Raw genomic sequence first — 20844 nt, 5'->3', positions numbered from 1 at the left:
AATTTTAGAATACCGTAAAACGGGGTAACTTTGATAGTTTTTATTAAGTAGGGGAATTTACGTATTCTCGGCAACCTAAGCAGCGACCTTCTTTCTATAGCCTTTTTCTCTATGGAATGCACACATATGCAGTATTGGTTTATTTACAATCTTTTGCTGCCAGCTGTTCTAACAATTTCAGTCGAAAGAATTGTCAAAAACTGTTTTGAAACGCTTTTACAAAGCTCCAATCTTCTCTAGTGAGAGCGAGTATTGTCGGCAACCAGTTTTTCTTCGGCAACCGTTCCATTTGAACTGCATGTAAATCTGCTGTTCTATTATCGGCAACTCGAAATCAGCTACAATTTGTAGTGCGTGTGTTTCATTTCAAGAAAACTCTGCTAGATTGCTTTTTCTCAGTGGTAAAAATATAGTCAAATTGAAGCTGAAAGCATAAAGAATCGTTTGCATATTTCAGCGAAGTGTTTTCGTAAGAAAATCTAGAGAAAATAGTGTTTCAATTTGGGTTGCCGAAAATAGTCTGTCATGCCGAAGCCGTCATTTTCCCTGGGACAACATTTTTAAATTAATTGATTGAATATACTCAAATCAATATTGATAAATACCATTAACAAGGGTTTTGTCAAAATATGTAGTGGCACAATATAAAACAAAACAGAAAAGTACGTTTTCTCCCTGCACACTGAACAATCTCAAACAATCATTACACGCTCAAAGCAAAACAGGATATTTTGCTACGCCTATTTTGACTTGATATCAATGGTAAGAAAAAAATTATGACAAGAAGAACAGCTTTAAAATTAATTCCATTGGTGCTATCTACTTCTTCTATGTTCTTCGAATAACGAACTAATAAATAATTTACTTATTATAACAACTGACGTATAATAAACGCTTTTTAAGATTCCAGAGTACCCTAATTTGATATTTAAAAGGTCTTCTACCAACAATCTAATAACTCTTTTAGGTGATATTATCTAATAACTAAAAGATCACGTTTTGTTATTTTGATATTTATTTGATGCTTTACAACATATTTCGATGATTGATTAATATCAAAACAAGATTTTATGCTATAAGCATACTACACGGAGATGAAAAACTACCCAAAATTAAGTACTTTTCCCTCAATTCCGGGGCTCAGCCCAATAACCCAAATTTGAGTATATCGCATATAGTAGTTTCCATTTAACACCAGCAAAAAAATACATACTCTTAAGTATATTCTACCCAAAATTAAGTTTAATTCACGTAAATTTTAGAAAATGTAATTTACTCAAAAGTAACTTATTGGGCTGAACTAAATCGTTGGGTCGAACCTCTCGTTCCTTTTTTGACAACAATAAAAGTGCAAGTGAGAGGCTGAACTCAATATTAAGTATAAAGAACTCAAATTTTGGGTAGTATCATTTCTCCGTGTGATATAAATTACCATACACACTAATATTAGTTCACTGATTTCTGTGAAAATTTACCGAAATCTGAACAGCTGAACGTTCGGTAATCAGTTCGGAGATTTTTCACAGTTTTCCTACAATTTTCACGTGATATATTAAAGGAAATCTGTAAAAAATCACCGAATTGTTTACCGAAATATGTGAACTATTCTTAGTGTGTGCTTCATTAAGTTAGTCATATGTTATCGGTTAGATATGGGTTCTTGTTTGGGTTACGTTTCACCTGGAATCTGGACAACAAAATGAACATGAAAGGAATCCTCAAATATCACTTCATTCCTTGGAAATTCTTATCAAATTCTTTCATTGAATTCCATAAGCAAAAGATTCTGCAAGTACCAATTTAAAAAAAAACACATAATCTGAGCTCTATGAAAATATTCAATTTTCGACGTCTGAAATCTTTATTTTGATTCCAGATTCTTGAAATTTTCCAAGTCTGTATTTAATAGAACCAGGGTTTAAAATAATTTTCCAAGCTTTTTTTTTCCAAATTCCAAAATTCAAAATACAAAAACTCAAAAAACAAACAATTCAAATTCTGACATGTACACCTGTTGTTACCTCTACATAATTATTATGTGCAAGGAGATCCTTCACATTTACAGGCATCACTCTCTCCCTAACTGGATGTCACCCGTACTCGATGAGTTTTGATTAATTTTTCCGTGCATTTTCTCCATCTATTTCTCGATGAACATTTCAAATGGTCCTATCTGCTTTGATCGATTCTCTTCATCGACTTTCTCTTTTCATAACCACTGCCATGCAAACAGATTTCGCGCTAATTCTACCACGTAGTTTGATAAAGGAAGTTCTTATCTAGCGTACAAAACGTCAAATACAACAGGGAAAGGTTTTGCAGCTTAGTTATTAACGAAAGAGAAAGTCGATGAAGAGAATCGATCAAAGCAGATAGGACCATTTGAAATGTTCATCGAGATTTGAGATATTTGAAATTTGGCATATTTGGTATTTGGAAAATTAGGGATTTGGAACATTTGGATTTGGAATATATGGATTTTGTAATACTTGAAAATTGGAACATATGGTATTTGAAATATTTGGAATTTGGAATATGGAAATATTGAATTTGTAATATTTGGAATTCGGATGTTTGAAATTTGAAAAATTTCGAATAAAGAATATTTATTTGGAGCAAGAACAAAAAACGACTCGATGTCTTCCTTACTTGACGAGTTTTGATTTAATTTTCCATGTTTGTTCACCATATATTTTGAATTTGGAATATTTGAAATTAGTAATTTTTAATATTTGGTATTCGGAATATTTTGAATTCGTCATCTTTAAAATTTGGAATATTTGGAATTTCGAATGCTTGATTGCAATTTGTGCAATTTTTAGTATTATCAATATTTCAAACCATGGATATTTGGAATTTGCAATATTTGGAATGAAGAATATTTAGTTGGTATTTGAAATATTTGGAATTTTGAATGTTTGGAATATTTGTAATATTTGGAAAATTTGGAATTTGAAATATTTGAAATAAGGAATATTTTGAATTTGAAATATTAGTTTAATCTTGGCTATTTAGAATTTGGAATATTTAAAACCTTGAATATTTGAAGTTAAGAATATGTATTTGGAATATGAAATGTTTAGAATTTGGAATGCTTGAAACTTCCAATGTTTGGAATTTGGATTGATTGGGATTCGGAATATTTGGAATTTCGAAACATTTTACATAAGAATATTTGGAAATTTTAATATTTGGTTTGTGGAATATTTGGAATTTGTAGTATTTGAAATTTTGAATAGTTTGAATTTGGAACAATTAAATTTAAGAATATTTTTTACCTTGGATTTTAGGAAATAGTAATATTTGGAATAAATAATATCCTTTTGGAATTTGGCGAACATAGAATTTGACAATCTTGAGATTTTGCAATAATTGGAATAAGGATAAATTGTTATATGAAAAACTTTAAATTTGAAATATTTGGCATTTGAAATAGATGAAATTTGGTATGTTTGGAAATGGGAATATTTGGAATTTAGAATAATTGGAATTTTGAATATTAAAAATTTGGAATGTTTGGATTTTGGAATATTTGTTTTTGAAAATTGGAATATTTGATACCTTGAATATCCGGAATGTGTAATATTTGGAATTAAGAATATGTGTTTGGAATGTGAATATTTTTGAAATTTGGGCTAATCGAAATTTGAAGAACCGTAAAACGGGGTTTCATTGATAATGCGGGCAGTTTTGATAGCAGAATATAATGTTTAAAATTACTCACTGCACTTTTTATCCGAATTGGGAACATTAGTTCCATATTGTAGTTTAGAGTATTTCTGATGATATCGTATATCGTTTTTACATAGTATGTTTAACATATTTTGCAAACATATTAAAAAACTATTTTCTTGTTTTTCGTCTGTTTGAAAAAGCACTCAAACCATCACTTATGAAACATTATTAACAATATAGCCATCACAGATTTAATGTTGTATCAAGGTAACCCCAAATCAAATTACTGATTTTTTTTTTCCTTTGGTTTGTTTTTTCCGTCGATCTTGTTTTCCGTGCTGAGCACCAATGCTACCGACGTGTCAGGAAGGCAGCTCCCACACCTGGACCCTACCTATCGACCCATCAACTCATGAACCGGGGACCAACGGCTTTACTTCCCATCCGAAGGAAGGCGTGATCAGAGATGTTATGCCTCAGAACATCCCGGCGGCGCCGACTGGGATTGAACCCAGGCCTGCGGGGTGAGAGGTAATCACGCTTACCACTACACCATCGGCGCCGTTCAAATTACTGATGTTAAGTCACAAAACTAAAAAAAAAAAATGCAAATGCTTTAATTCCCGTTAAAAATATTTCTAACGAAATGACTCTACGATCAGTACTTTCAGTTTGAAAAATTGAGAAACAGTCATTGCTATAAAAAAATATTTAGAATATATTTTAAAAAACTGTCACGTTTTACGGTATTATGAATTTATCGGCCCCCGCTTTACTAACGTTAGTTTTAAGTAATTTTGTACCCAAACGATGAATATCGACTCCGCAAAGCTACGGCAAATGAGCCTGGAAAAATAAACGCATTTAAAAAAAAACGGTATTATGAATTTGGAACATTTGGAATTTAAAATGCTTAAATGCGATACTTGGAATTTTGATTCATTGGAGTGAGGAATACTTTGAATGTTGAATATTTGGAATTTGGAATATTTGATTTTTGAATTATTGAGGGTTTGGAATATTTGGAATTTGGAATATTTTGGACTTGAAATATTTAGAATATTTGGAATTTGAAATATTTGGAATTGAGAAAATTGGAAATTCGGAATATTTGGTATTCGGCATATTTTTATTCGGAATATTTGAAATGTGGAATATTTGGAATTTGGAATACTTGAAATTTGCAATATTTGGTTTCTGAATTAAGTGCAATTTGGAATTCTTTGAGATTGAAATATTTAAAATTTAGAATATTTTGAATTTGAAATATTTAGAATTTGGATTAATTTGAAATTGATTTTGAAATGTTTGGAATTTGGAATATTTGAAATCTGAAATATTTGAAATGATTGGAATTTGGAACACTTGGAATTTGGAATATTTGAAATATTTGAAATTTGAAATATTTTGAATTTGGGATTTTTGAATTTGAAATATTTGTATTTGAAATGTGGAATATTTGAAACCTACCTATTCTTCTATACAATCACTTTATGGGGTGGCTTTCTCAGTCTTTTAGTAGAAACGATTATTTTTTACGTTCCCGACGTTTCGACCGTTTGGTTGTGGTCTTTCTCAAGGGTTGTAATGTCTATCGTTTCCCGTTACAAACTTTTACGAATCGAGGACAGCGTAAATGTAGATTTTTCATGACCTGTTGTTAACTTTTAGGAAATTTTTAAAGTGATCTTTTGCACAGCACTGCAACGTTTGTTTTTGTTTTTTCTTTTGCAGTGCTGTGCAAAAGATCACTTTAAAAATTTCCTAAAAGTTAACAACAGGTCATGAAAAATCTACATTTACGCTGTCCTCGATTCGTAAAAGTTTGTAACGGGAAACGATAGACATTACAACCCTTGAGAAAGACCACAACCAAACGGTCGAAACGTCGGGAACGTAAAAAATAATCGTTTCTACTAAAAGACTGAGAAAGCCACCCCATAAAGTGATTCCAATCAACCAGTCGAAACCACCATTAGCTTCTATACAAATATCATAAATTCTTGATATTTGGAATTTGTGATATTTGGATTGAAGAATATGTAGGGAAATGGATGTAATGTCGGCCTAATTGCCCCTAATTTGGGCCCGTACATAAATTCAGCAATCAACTAAATTTTCAATAGCGACCAAAAATATCCATCATCTAGATATAATTGATTAATAGCAGATTTTTAGCGTTGAGCCCAATTTTAGATCCATAGGCCAACATTAGAGCCATTTCTTCTATTTGAATTCCGAAAAATTTATAATTTGGAATGCTGGAAATTTGCAATATTCAGAATTATGATTAATTGGAATTTGGAATACTTTGAATATGGAATATCTGGAATTTTGAATGCATGGAATTTTTCAATATTTTAAGTTTGGATTAACAAAAATTTGAAAAACTATAAACTTAGAAAATTTGGAATTTGAAATGTTTGGATTTTGCTATACTTTAAATTTTAATTATTTGAAATGAGGAATACTTTGAACGTTGAATATTTGGAATTTGGTATGTTTGGAATTTGGAATATTTGTATTTTGAAATATTTGGAGTTTGGAATATTTGGAATTTGGAATATTTAGAATTTGGAATAATTGAAAGTAGGAACATTTGGAATTTGGAGTATTTGGAATTTGAAATATTTGAAATTTGGAATATTTGAAACCTTGGCTATTTAGAATTTGGAATATTTGAAACCTTGGATATTTTAAGTTAAGAATATTTATATGGAATATTTAGAATTTGGAATGCTTGAAAATTCCAATATTCGGAATTTGGATAGATTAGAATTTGGAATACTTTGAATTTGGAATATTTGGAATTTTGAATTCAAGCATTTTTGCATTATTTGTAATTTGGATTAATTGGAATTTGGAATACTTTGAATTTGAAATATTTGGAAATTGTAATACAGGTATACCACAATATAACGTAACTTTCACTTTTGACTTCCATCGCCGATTTCTCGCAAACGATCATTCAAACAAGCAAAGTCATACCACTATCGAACAGTTGAGTTATTCTCCCATCCATTGGTAATATTAATTTGTATGATTCAATTTTTATTAGGGAGATTATCACGAATACTTCTATTTGGAAAAATAAATGTTTGAAATTAAAATATTTGCGATTTGCAATATTTGAAATTTGAAATGTTTCGAATTTGCAACATATGTAATTTTATTAGTTTGAATTTTCAATGTTCAATACATGGAATTTTTTAAACCTTGCATAGGGGAAAAGGATGTGATGTCGGCCTAAATGCCCTTAATTTGGGCCCATAAATAAATTCAGCAATCGACTAAACATTCAAAAGCGACCAAAAATATCCATTAGTACCGTCCCAATGACGCGTTCATCTAAATAAAATTTAAACATAGCAGATTTTTAGCGATAGGCCCAATCTGAGATCCATAAGCCTACTTGAGAACCATTTCCACTATTTAAAATTTGTAATATTTCGGATTAATAATATGTAGGGGAAATGGCTCAAATGTTGGCCTATGGATCTAAGTTTGAGCCCATCGCTAAAAATCTGCTATTTATAAATTTTATGCAGATGAACGCGTCATTGGGACGTTACAAGTGGATATTTTTGGTCGCTTTTGAATGTTTACTCGATTGCTGAATTTATTTATGGACCCAAATGAAGGGCATTTAGGCCGACATTACATCCTTTTCTCCTATGCAAGGTTTAAATTCCAAATATTCCAAATTGCAAATATTTTAATTTCAAACATTCCTTATTCCAAATAGAAGTATTCGTGATAATCTCCCTAATAACAAAAAAAAAGTTTAGTCGATTGCTGAATTTATGTATGGGCCCAAATTAGGGGCATTCAGGCCGACATCACATCCATTTGCCCTGTTGGAATATTTAAAATTTGAAATAATTGTAATTTGGAATATTTTAATTTTGATTTATTTGCAGTTTGTAATATTTGGATTATTTGGAATTTGGAGTATGGAATATTTGGAATTTAGAATACTTGTAATTTGGCATACAGGTATCCATCCCTTTCTCGCTATTCTGTAACTCGATATTGTATCTAAGTCGATAATTTCTTAAACTAACTTCATCACTCTCTACCTAATATGATATTTCTATAACTCAATGTTTCCCTTATTCCAAGATTTTTTTAGGAATTTTTTATATTTGTAATTAAGAATGCATGGAATTTGTTATGCTTGGAATCTGGATGAATTAGAATTTTGAGTATTTGAAATTTTAAATTTATGGAATTTGTAATAGTTGGAATTTAGAATGCATGAAATTTAGCATATTTTAAATAATTTTTTTTTTGCATTTGTAATTTTGTGAAACTGTATTTTTTCTGGAAAATAATTTATTTTTACAGGCTCAATCGATTAAACTTTACAGAGCCAAAGGATCATTTGAGTTATATATTATTAATATATTAAATCTAAAGTTAAAGGAGAAACTGTATTATTTTGAATAGGAAAAATTGGGAATTTTTAATATTTGGAATATGCAGTTTTAAATTTGAAAAACTTAGAATGTAGAAATTGGTTTCTAATCTAATTTCCATCCTATTTAGCACAATCAACGCTTCACCTAGTTTTGCTTAACGGCTATGAACGAAACATTGTAAACTTATACTATAGATGACTTCAAAATGTATTAACCATTTCATAGGTACCGTTGGATTTGATAAAGAGTCACACATTGTTGAGATATTGTTAAAAATCTAATACTGCTACTTGATTCCAAATTCGTCCTAGGAGTTCAAATTTCGTCCAAATGCATCGGAAAACTATAGGGTTTTCTTTGTCCAACGGATGAAGGCTGAAATATTGATGCGCTAGACGTGCTTCTTTTGTGTTTGAGGACAATGGGTGCACATAACCATACTATGCGATTGGATTCGTGTTGTAGTTTATGACCTAATGCACAAGCGTTGATTTATGGATAGTAAACTCGTTGATATAATTGATGTTTTCTGCTCAATAGTGATGGAAGTAGTGTCTACTCTATTTTGAGTATGGAATAATTGAAAAAATTTTAACTGAAAAATACTTGGAATTTGCAGTATTTGGAATACCCTTTCGAGTTGGTAAACCGATTGGGACACTGGAAATCTTGGACGGTGGTTACAATAAATTATTCCTAATGTTTCTTCGAGAGCGTGGTTTAAAGGCTTGGGCTTAAGTCGTGACTTCATTCGCGTGATGAGCAGACTTATGTCCAACCACTACTCGCTAGATGCTCACCTCAATAGAATAAACCTAGTGGACAGCTTAATCTTTCGGTGTGGAAACGGTTACGATGACATCGATTACGCAGTTTGGCAACCCTAGTAGCACACTTGTTACAAATCAATTGTAGAAACTTATAATGTTTTGAATTTGGAATGCTGTGAATTTGGAATATTTGGTTATTGGGCTATTTTGATTTGTAATATTTCGCATTTGAAGGTTTTTGAAGTTTTGATATTTTAAGAATATAAAAATTTTGAATTTAAAATATTTAAAAATTGGAATGTATGGAAATTGTATTTTTTGGTGGCCGTAAATTTGGAAATCCAAATATTTGGAATTTGGAATACAGTGAACTCTCCCTATGTTGATATTCTGTTGCTCGATATTTTCTCTGTTGGATGATTTTAAGATCTCTTCAATATTGTAAGCATTATTCTCTCCCCAATTTGATAATTCCTTAGCTCGATGCCTCCTTACTCGATGAGTTTTGGTTGATTTGTTCATGTATTTTCACCACCTATTTGAAATAAGGAATACAGTTCAGTCTCCCTAGTTCGATATTTCCAAAACTCGATGCCTCCCTTAATCGAAAAGTTTCGCTTATTTTTCTTGCATGTTCACCACGTATTTGGAACTAGGAATACATGGAATTTAAAATTTTTGAAAATTATAGTATTTCTAATTGAAAACCAGAGAAATTTGAATCAAGAATATGTATTTGGAATTTAGAATGCTTGAAATAAAGATTATTTGGAATTTTGATTATTTTGAATTTGTAATATTAGGAATTTAGACTTGTAAAAATTTGGAACATTTTTATTCAGAAATACTTGGATTTTAGAATATTAGGAATTCGTCATATTTGGAATTCGTAATTTTTGAAAGTCATAATAACCGTTACTTCAAATCTGTCTCATTCATAATCATGATAGATGTTTAAGTTATACTTTGCAGCAATAAGACCACTGGGTTTTGTAGAACTTTTTTTTATTGAAAATAAGCTGACACAATCAGGCCATTACAGTATTAAGAATTTGGAAAATTTTGAAAATTTTTAAAATTTTGAAATTGAATTACATGGAATTTGGAGTATTTAGAATAAGAAACCCTTGAAACTTGAAACCTTTGGAAAAAGAAATATTGGGAATTGAGCAGTTCCACGCCAAATGAATCAGAATTTTCACGCGGCATATCAAATTTCAAGAATTGACTGTCTTATACTTATGCTTCTTTCATATTGGCTGCAAATTCCAAATCAACAGCTCAGAACTTCCGTTAATGGATTTGTGAAACATTATTCGAATTCAATTGTGTAAATAAATTAGTCAGCGTTACTCTCTGATCAGGCCGATGAAATAATTCGGGATGCTTCCTAAGGAAGACCAAAATTTTGTTTTGTTATCCTACAAGTCGATCGTTCTTCGATGGTCTCTTCAATATCAGGTTATAGAGAGTTGACTGTATTTGGAATTCGGAATTGGCAAATTATAAACCGGAATTTGTAAAGTTTTGAATGTTTTGAATTTGAAATATTTTGCTTTTTGAATTTCCGGAACTCTGCATATTATTTTATTTTTAATATTTGGAATACTTGGAATTTAAATTGTGGAATATTTTGAGTTTTGAATATGAAACTTATGCCAATTATAATTTAATTTTTTTTTTAATATTTACAATTTAGAATTCAGAAATTTGGTAGCTGTTTTGCCAACCTTTGATCCTAAGCAGACCACTGTAAAATGCCCGCAATAGGAATTACTTTCCTTGCGGACATAACTAACTTAAATCAAAATCAATCCTTCCAACACCATTGGGCACCAACAGAAAGAAGTTGTTTATGTGTACATTGGCAGAAACGTGCACAGACTGCTATTGAACAGAGCAATGCTCAATGCCACATAACTTTGTCTTCCTACACCCGAAGGGCTTGCCGAGGAAATCAACATGAACGACACACATACACACAATCAGACCTTCAGGCACCTTTCACCGGCAGGCAATTACTCATTTGTTCACTTCCATCATAGATACCAATTTCCGCTCGCTTCTGCACAAGCATGTGTTTGTGTTTATGTTGAAGTCAACGCCATGAAGTCCATCGGAATCGATTGCCCTGAGGCTTTTGGTGTGGGTCACGTTTTTCACGACCGATAGTCATCATCTACTTCAATGTGCTAAATTCATGCAAAGCCGGTTGAAGAGCCTGAATTATTCAACACTAAACAAAAACTATCGATTGATCGGAACGATGCTGAGTCTTTCGGTTCCATGTTCCATGTTGCCATAGTGCCACCAACAACGGCACACAAAGTCCCACCACACGGACCCGGGAGCCCATGTTTATGTTGGTCTGCGACGATCTTTGAAGTCCGTGTGCCATTTGAAGTGCACTCGAAAGGCACTTACTTCCGCATTTTTATCACGTGTGCAGCATTCCAATGTACCTACACCAGTTGTATTCTATGGCCACCAGTGAGCTGCAGCAACATTCCGCGCATTCAGCACTTCTCTGGCGAGGCAACCGGTGACCATGTGAGGAGTCTATGGGGTGTGAGAAATCGGAAACTAATGTCGAATCCGCCATCGGCGATGTTCGCTCAACTCTGTCTGTCTATCGTCGCCGTCGTCCTCATGTGACTGCTGCTGCCGTGCAACGATGGTGGCAGCAGTAGGGTGAAAGAACGGACAAACGGAACCCACCCCACCACCATCACCCGTCCAACCAGGGCTCATGAATAGATACGTCTTGTTCGCTCCTTGGAGGAATGGTTGACAGCCGCAGCAGCAGCCATCAGGAATCCAATGTTGACGGTCCAATTTCTACACCATCGACCGCTGCCACCAGTGGGGGCTTGGCTGGCTGTCACACTTGTGTGTTTGTGATTGACGGTAGGTGTGTGGAGGCGGGTGCAGGCGCGTAACCGGAAACCGGCAAAAGTTGAAGGAATCAAGCATCACATCACTCATCCTCTACCTGTGAGGGAAATGATGAACCGCTTCGGCCATTGCACGTCTGTTTGTCTGTCTGTTCAGCGTAACGGTTATCAGCCTGGAAGGCATCGAGCGCTATTCTGCAAATAAGGAAAATGCAAGTAGATCGATTGATGCCTTCGAAGTCATGTTTTGAAGCGGACTTCAATCATCATAACTAGAAAGACAGCTGAAAGCTCAACTGAAATTTCAATCGACGGGCGTTCAAACTTCCAATAATTGATGACCAAATAACTCGATAGTTACAAAGTGCAACGAGTATCGTTAGTATGTTAAACGTACGTTTCCTTTTTGTTCTCAGCTGTATAATTTAGTTTCCCGCACAGTGGTGTTTTTCGAATAGCTCGAACATTAGTCAACGCAACAAAGCTATACATAAACTCCTGTTGCTAACCTACTCCGCTGTTCTTAAGCACTCGCTGAATCCGTACTGCCTCCTATACACCCATCAACCCCAAACGACCGAAAGCTCGGTTGGCATATTTAATCCCGAAAACGAATCCTTACAGCGAACTCTGTGCGTCCAAATATTTGCCTGTTGGCTTCGTTGTTGGAGTCAAAAAGTTACTCTGCATGCACGTGCTCCAGGATAGTCCCACTAACTGACTGACTTCTAAGGCATGAACCTCCTAACTCCTACGCAGTACACCCACACACACATACACCCACACGAACGCTTGAATCGACTAAAAGGTGTTTGCATGCTCGTCACTCCCGTGGTCGGTCGGTCCGGGTGGTGGCTGACTGTCTTCAAAGCAAATCCCAAGAGTGGTCGGTGCTGCCGTGTGGGAAGTTATTGGAAACTTTACAAATATTTGGCACTGCAACACTTGACTAGTCGTGTGCAGTGCACTCACTGCGATAAGAAGACTTTACGTAAACTTGTCAACGGACTACAAAGTGGATCGTCAATTCTAAGCCTCTCCCAAAAATAGCCGTGACTAGTCTCACTAGCCAGATCTTGAGTTTTTTTTTCCATCATTGAATCGTAAATAACATATGATTTATTTATTATTTTTAGCACAACTCAAGCTGAACAATGCATTAGGTCCTGAGTAACATTGATCGATTCTCTTCGTCTATTTTCTCTTTCGTTAATAACTTGAGTACAGAACCGTTTCTTGTCGTGTTTGTCGTATTATATGCTAGATCATAGCTTCTTTCATCGAGCTGTAGGTTGACAATGTCTGAGTATGGTCGTGCGCATGCAATCTGTCAATGGTACTTTGGACCTAATGCATTATTAAGCTTGAATTCTCAATGTCAGAAACTTTTCCCCTCACATAGATTGTTTCGAAATGTCAGTATTTCCACCCAGTTAACGAGATGGCATAATCCAGCAACAACAACAGCCTGGCAATTGTTCGTCCAATTTGACTTTGATTGCTGATGTCGCCGCCATCCGACTGGAACTGGACGATAAGATATCCCGCGTTTATACATATGTACACACCCACTCACCATGGCAGCGCAACCGGTGCGCGAATCACGAGACCCTGCCACGGAGGGGCTCGTGCAAAGCACGTGAAGCTTGGCTGGCGGGGCTCTTTGTATTTGTGGTTGCTTATCTGTACGTGAATACACGTGACGACTGGATGGATGCATCCGAAAATAAACGCTTCGCGTCATTTTGCTGAGGTTTGAGTGCTCCTTTGATGGGCGTTATTTTCAAGGTGAACTGGACAATTTCGATTCGAACTACGTACACACTGAAACTCGGTTGTGATGGGACAGAGTTATATAATTTTTCAAAACAATCTCACATCATCTGAAGAGACCATTATTCTAAAACATGACCTCATGTAGAGAGTTGACTGCATGTGCAAAGATAAACCAAACACCTGATTGAATTTGAATTTTGACATGACCGCCAGTGCTATCATGGTACTTTAAGGGGTGGCTATCTCATGTGCGCCCGATCATCTCAAATCCTCAAGCGACTATACAGTCAGGAATCTTTATTGCCGGATTCCTTATTGCCGGTATCTCTTATTGCCGGATCCTTATTGCCGGGCTATCCGCGAATAAGGATACCCACAGCTTATGGGATTTTCACTAATGGGGGCTGTAGTGGATTATCTCATTTGTTTCAATACATAAAGCTATACTGTCTTCGACAAAGTTGCTGTACTGGGTTAGACCAACAAGCTTGTGCCATTGAATTCAGGTTAAATTGGGAACTACGCCGCTAGAGGCGCTTCACTTTTATGTTACTTATGACGGGCGCTATAATATATGGATCATATTTCCAACATTGAATATTTCGTGATCCTGACCATATAGAAAGTTACTGTCTTCAGCAAAGTTGCTCAGGTGACCAAGTCCTTTCGGATGGTGGCCATATTAGTTCAGAACTCTCTCACTACGCAGCGCTAGTGTGCATGTGCAATTCCTATATAAACTGTATCTCGAGAGCCTGGCCATATAGAAAGTTGCTGTTTTCAGCAAAGTTAGGCAGGTGATCAAGTTCTTTTGGATGGTGGCCATATTAGTTCAGAACTCTCTCACTACGCAGCGCTAGTGTGCAAGTAAATTTCCTGTATAAGCTGTATCTCGAGAACCTGGCCATATAGAAGGCTACTGTCTTCAGCAAAGTTGTTCAGGTGACTAAGTCCTTCTGGATGATCGTCATATTATTTCAGAACTCTCACACTACGCGGCGCTAGTGTACACATGAACTTCCTTAATATGTAATGTCTCCAAAGCTTGTCCATATAAGATGTTGCTGTGTAATGTTAGAACAGGAACCGGATAAGGGATGACGTGTAGAGGCCGGAAATCGATGTCAGATGCCATTTTGGAATCCAAGATGGCGGCCATCGGTTCAAGAAAAACTGTCAAATACCCAACAACATGGGTATTCTCGAATAGGAGATGACGTGTAGAGGCCGGAAATCGATGCCAGACGTCATTTTGGAATCCAAGATGGCGACCATAGGTTCAAGAAAAACTGTCAAATACCCTATAATACGGGTATTTCCAGAGAGGGAACGACGTGTAGAGGCCAGAAATCGATGCCAGACGCCATTTTGGAATCCAATATGGCGACCATCGTGTCAAGAAAAACTGTCAAATATCCTACCATATGGGTATTTTCGGATAGGGAACGACGTGTAGAGGTCGAAAATCGATGTCAGACGCCATTTTGGAATCCAAGATGGTTGTCATCGTTTCAAGAAAAACTGTCAAATACCCAACAACATGGGTATTTTCGGATAGGAGATGGCGTGTAGAGACCGGAAATCGATGTCAGATGCCATTTTGTAATCCAAGATGGCGACCATAGGTTCAAGAAAAACTGTCAAATACCCTAAAATATGGATATTTTTGGAAGGAGACGACGTGTAGAGGCCGGAAATAGATGCCAGACGACATTTTGGGATCCAAGATGGTGGCCATCGGATCAAGAAAAACTGTCAAATACTCTACAATATGAGTATTTCCGGGAAGGAAACGACGTGTAGAGGCCGGAAATCGATGCCAGATGCCATTTTGAAATCCAAGATGGCGGCCATCGGTTTTAAGAAAAACTGTCAAATATACTACAATGTGGGAATTTCCGAAAATGGACGACGTGTAAAGGCCAGATATAGATTCCAGACGCTATTTTGGAATCCAATATGGCGGCAACATGTTTTCCATGGTCATTATAGCCGATCGAACTCCAGACGAAACTAGAACCGCACTACCGTTCATACTGGTGACAAATCTCTGATGAGACAACGAAACCTTGCCCCCAAGCTCCTCCCCTGATCCTATCCTTCGACAATGTACCTCTCTTACCTCGAGTAAGCCACGAGTATTCGGCGCAACTCCTACTAGACATAGAATTAAGTGAATGTTGTTACAAACAAAGAACAATGAACTATCGGCTCCGTAAAGCTAACGTGATTGAGCCTTCCAAATATACGAACTAGTTAAAAAAAAACATGTTTTCCATATATAAGGCTTACCAAGAATATTGCGTATAATTTATTGTGTATAGCGTATCACTGAGCAAGATCGCAACATAACGTGGAAAATTCCTCAAAACAATAAAACGCTTTTTATTGTTTTGTTTTTTTCTATCGTAAACTACAGATTTATTCCTGGACCCCTCTACAGTGAATATGGTTGATATTTTCATCCACCACCTGGTGCGCAGAAATCGAGTTAAAACTAAATCAACTATCCGAGGTCGAAAGTTTCTGCACATTGGACAGCAATGTTGAACGGAGTGCAAAAATGCACGATTTGCCAAAGGAAGTCGAGACCCATCTCACGGTGTGAAAGACCGAGAGTGAGTAGAATGCATAAAACATGACAGCGCTGGTTGGTTCTTTGTTATCGAAAGAGAAAATAAAATGTGGAATAAATCTGTAGCTTACGATAGAAAAAACAAAACAAATCAAAGCATTTTATTGTTTTGCGGAATTTTCCACGTTATGTTGCGATCTTGCTCAATGATACGCTATACACAATAAATTATACGCAATATGCTTGGTAAGCCTTATTTATGGAAAACATGTTGCCGCCATATTGGATTCCAAAATAGCGTCTGGAATGTATATCTGACCTTTACACGTCGTTTCTTTTCGGAAATTCCCACATTGTAGGATATTTGACAGTTTTTCTTAAAACCGATGGCCGCCATCTTGGTTTTTAAAATGGCGTCTGGTATCGGTTTCCGGCCTCTACACGTCCGGAAATACCCATATTGTAGGGTATTTGACAGTTTTTCTTGACCCGATGGTAGCCATCTTGGATTCCAAAATGACGTCTGGCATCGATTTCTGGCCTCTACACGTCGTTCCCTCTCTGGAAATACCCGTATTATAGGGTATTTGACAGTTTTTCTTGACCCGATGGCCGCCATCTTGGATTCCAAAATGACGTCTGGCAACGATTTCCGGCCTCTACACGTCTTCCCCTTTCCAAAAATATCCATATTGTACGGTATTTGACAGTTTTTCTTGAACCGATGGCCGCCATCTTGGATTCCAAAATGTCATCTGACATCGATTTCCGGTTCCTGTTCTCACATTGCACAGCAACATCTTATATGGACAAGTTTTGGAGTCATAACATATTAAGGAAGTTCATGTGCACACTAGCGCCGCGTAGTGTGAGAGTTCTGAAATAATATGACCATCATCCGAAAGGACTTAGTCACCTGAACAACTTTGCTCAAAACAGTAACCTTCTATAGGGCCAGGTGCTCGAGATACAGCTTATACAGGAAATTCACTTGCACACTAGCGCTGCGTAGTGAGAGAGTTCTGAACTAATAAGGCCACCATTCAAAAGGACTTGATCACCTGCACAACTTTGCTGAAAACAGCAACTTTCTATATGGCCAGGCTCTCGAGATACAGTTTATATAGGAATTGCACATGCACACTAGCACTGCGTAGTGAGAGAGTTCTGAACTAATAAGGCCACTATTCAAAAGAACTTGATCACCTGCACAACTTTGCTGAAAACAGCAACTTTCTATATGGCCAGGCTCTCGAGATACAGTTTATATAGGAATTGCACATGCACACTAGCGCTGCGTAGTGAGAGAGTTCTGAACTTATATGGCCACCATCCAAAAGGACTTGATCACCTGCACAACTTTGCTGAAAACAGCAACTTTCTATATGGCCAGGCTCTCGAGATACAGTTTATATAGGAATTTCACATGCACACTAGCGCTGCGTAGTGAGAGAAATCAGAACTAATATGGCCACCATCCGAAAGGATTTGGTCACCTAAACAACTTTGCTCAAGACAGTAACTTTCTATATTGTCAGGATCACGAAATATTCTATGTTGGAAATATGATCCATATATTATAGCGCCCGTCATAAGTAACATAAAAGTGAAGCGCCTCTAGCGGCGTAGTTCCCAATTTAACCTGAATCCAATGGCACAGGCTTGTTGGTCTAACCCAGTACAGCAACTTTGTCGAAGACAGTATAGCTTTATGTATTGAAACAAATGAGATAATCCACTACAGCCCCCATTAGTGAAAATCCCATAAGCTGTGGGTATCCTTATTCGCGGTTCCTTATTCACGCCCCCGTTACCCCGGCAATAAGGATTCCTGACTGTAATTGTAATTTGATTGTTTACTCGGCTATCGACGTAAGCAGGACACTCTCGATGTGTGTCACGCGATCGTCTGTTTACTCGGCAGCAACCATTGTGTGGTCTTCCTCATTGTTCTTCATCAGCAGTTCTTTCGGTCGATGCGTCGTCGACTTTGGAAAGCAACCGTTTCGTGATGAGTGTGTGAGTGATGACCACGTTTTGCGTCCATTGCACAGTGGTCCAGAATGCAGATTTAGGTGGAATGATATGTTTTTAGCCTGAAATTGAAACTTTAGACTAAAAGTCTCTTCTACAAAGTTGCTCCTTATAGTTAGGCCATAGTTTTTATGACAATGCATTCTAGGGTGGTTCCTATAATCATTAAAATCAAAGATCTAACCTTTTTGTTTGAATAAATTAAGGTATATATTTTTCGGCAAAGTTATAGCTGAGCTAATTTCAAGCAACTTTGTAGAAAACAACTTTTTTGTATCTCTTAAATTGGCCGATTTAAAGCTATTTTCTTGAGTTGAGTTAGGGTGGCTCTAAAAAAGTTTTCTTATTTCGAATTTCTCAGCAAAAAGGTCTTCAAACAACTTTTAGATATTGAGAAAGGTCAAATTTTTGCTGCACAAAGCTTGTCAATATCTTTCGCCGATCAGGAGTTATTGACATTTTTATACTAAAAATATTCACTTTTCAAATGTTAATATCTCTGGTTGGGGCAAACAAAAAAAAGTTTTTTTACGGCTTTTGAAAGGGCATATGTTATTCTCAATAATATGAAAAAATTGGAGGTATGTTATTTTTAAAACTCGTATAAAATTAATTTGAATTTATTCATATATTTTACTATATTTGGGTACATTTTTTTATTAGAAGAGATACAAACAACAAACATTCGTCTTAAAGAGTTTTAAAAGTCTCTAGAAGATGACTTTCATGAGAAATTTCAAATAAAAAAGTAAGTGCTAAAAAACTATTTTTTTCCAGGAACACCCTAAGTCAACTCCGAAAAATTACTCTAAAATGAGACCGTTAAGAGATAGAAAAAACATTTCTTGTACAAAGTTGCTCGCAATTAACTAAGCTACAACTTTTTTAAACAACACATGTTTTTATTTTGTAAAACAAAAAATAAATTTAAAAAATTCCCTAATTTGAGGACCACCCTGACGTTTGCAAACACCAAAAGAAGGGAATTTTTAAGAACAAAAACTCCTTCGGAGACACTAAATGTCCAACTATTGAAACAAATGTACTAGCACATTTTATTTAAATTTGTCATTAGAGTGGTCCTATGAAATTCATCTTTTGCTAATAACTTTTTTTTTTTAATTTTTCATGAATGTCATCTTCTAGAGACTTTTGAAACTCTTTAAGACGAATGTTTTATAGCAAATTTTGTTGTCTGTGTCTCTTCTAATAAAAAAAGATATACCCAAATATAGCAAAATATATGAATAAATTCAAATTGATTTTATACGAGTTTAAAAAATTAAATACCTCCAATTTTTTCATATTATTGAGAATAACACACGCCCTTTCAAAAGCCATAAAAAAACATTTTTTTTTTGCCCCAACCAGAGATATTAACATTTTAAAAGTGCATATTTTTAGTATTAAAACGTCAATAACTCTTGATCGGCGAAAGATATTAAAAAGCTTCCCGAGCAGGAACGAATATCTCGATACCTTAAATTGGTATGGATGAGCCTGACATAAGAGGTAAAATACCAAAAAATAATACAACAAAAATGTTCGCACAATACCATTCAAATACCAAATTATGATAATGCAATACTAAAACAATACCACCCAGGTATTCTTTTAGTATCCAGATATCAATTTTTGGTATTTACAAAGTATTCTGCATATAATTTTTTGGTATTATTCTTTGGTATTTTACCTCTTATGTCATGCTCGTCAATACCAAATTTTGGTATCAGATCAGAATTAGGTATTCATTACTTATTTTCTCCTGCTCGGGTTTGTGTGGCAAAAATTTCGGGTTTGTGTGGCAAAAAAAGTTATTTGGAGACACCTTTGCTGAGAAATTCGAAATAAGAAAACTAGAACAAAACAACTGTTTTTTTTTAGAGCCACCCTAACTCAATTCAAGAAAATAGCTCTAAATCAGCCAATTTAAGAGATACAAAAAATGACTTTGCCCAAGAATGTATACATTAATTTATTCAAACAAAAAAGTTAGATTTTTGATTTTAATGATAATAGGAACCACCCTAGAATTCATTGTCATAAAAATGAGGGCCTAACTATAAGGAACAACTTTGTGGAAGAGACTTTTAGTCTAAAGTTTCAATTTCAGGCTCAAAACATATCATTCCACCTAAATCTGCATTCTGGACCACTGTGCAATGCTGCAATGGAAGCGCTCTGCCCCCCGTTGGCAATACTCCCATACAATGAAACTGCTAGAAGCGGCCCCCGTTCTGATGGAGGAGGCTTATTGGATAGCGGAAGATAAAGTAGCGCAGCCAACGTCGGGGGTCGTCACCAAGTAGATTCCAGACGTTCTCAGGGATTCCATGTTGTTCGCGTAGCTTCTGGACTTTCGGGCAGACACCGGCCAATTTGCAGCATCCTCGCCTCGTTTTATCGCCAACTCTTCTCTCCAAGCCAGTGGACCCTGGCCACCCGGGGAAGGTCAAGGTTGGCTGTAGTGCGGAGGGCTCTGTTCCCCCTCATTGAGGAGAAAGATCCTATCGTTCCTAGATGTCTTAGCGGCAAGGGCAGCGGCTTTCGTGGCAATGGCTGCAGCAGATCGATAGCGGAAAGGGAGGATTCCGATTTTCACACATGCGGCGTCTGCAGGCGTGGAAGGGAAGAGGCCGGATACGATGCGTACGTAGGTATTGTATATCGGAGCGAGGGTGCGGTTGAACTTCTCGGTG

The 20844-nt window shown here is 35.9% G+C and overlaps 1 protein-coding gene across 5 annotated transcripts in view; it reads right to left on the bottom strand.

Moving 5' to 3' along the window:
- The window catches only part of LOC135717477 (peripheral plasma membrane protein CASK-like), an 850957-nt gene that overhangs the window by 263932 nt on the left and 566181 nt on the right, over positions 1–20844 (bottom strand). The window lies entirely within an intron of this gene.

The sequence above is a fragment of the Ochlerotatus camptorhynchus genome, unplaced genomic scaffold, assembly GCF_037179485.1.
Source record: "Ochlerotatus camptorhynchus isolate MF236.1 unplaced genomic scaffold, CSIRO-AGI_Acam_v1.1 ptg000056l, whole genome shotgun sequence".
Lineage (NCBI taxonomy): Eukaryota > Metazoa > Arthropoda > Insecta > Diptera > Culicidae > Ochlerotatus > Ochlerotatus camptorhynchus.
The sequence above is the reverse complement of the archived record's forward strand: the minus strand, read 5'-3'. Positions and strand labels throughout refer to the sequence as shown.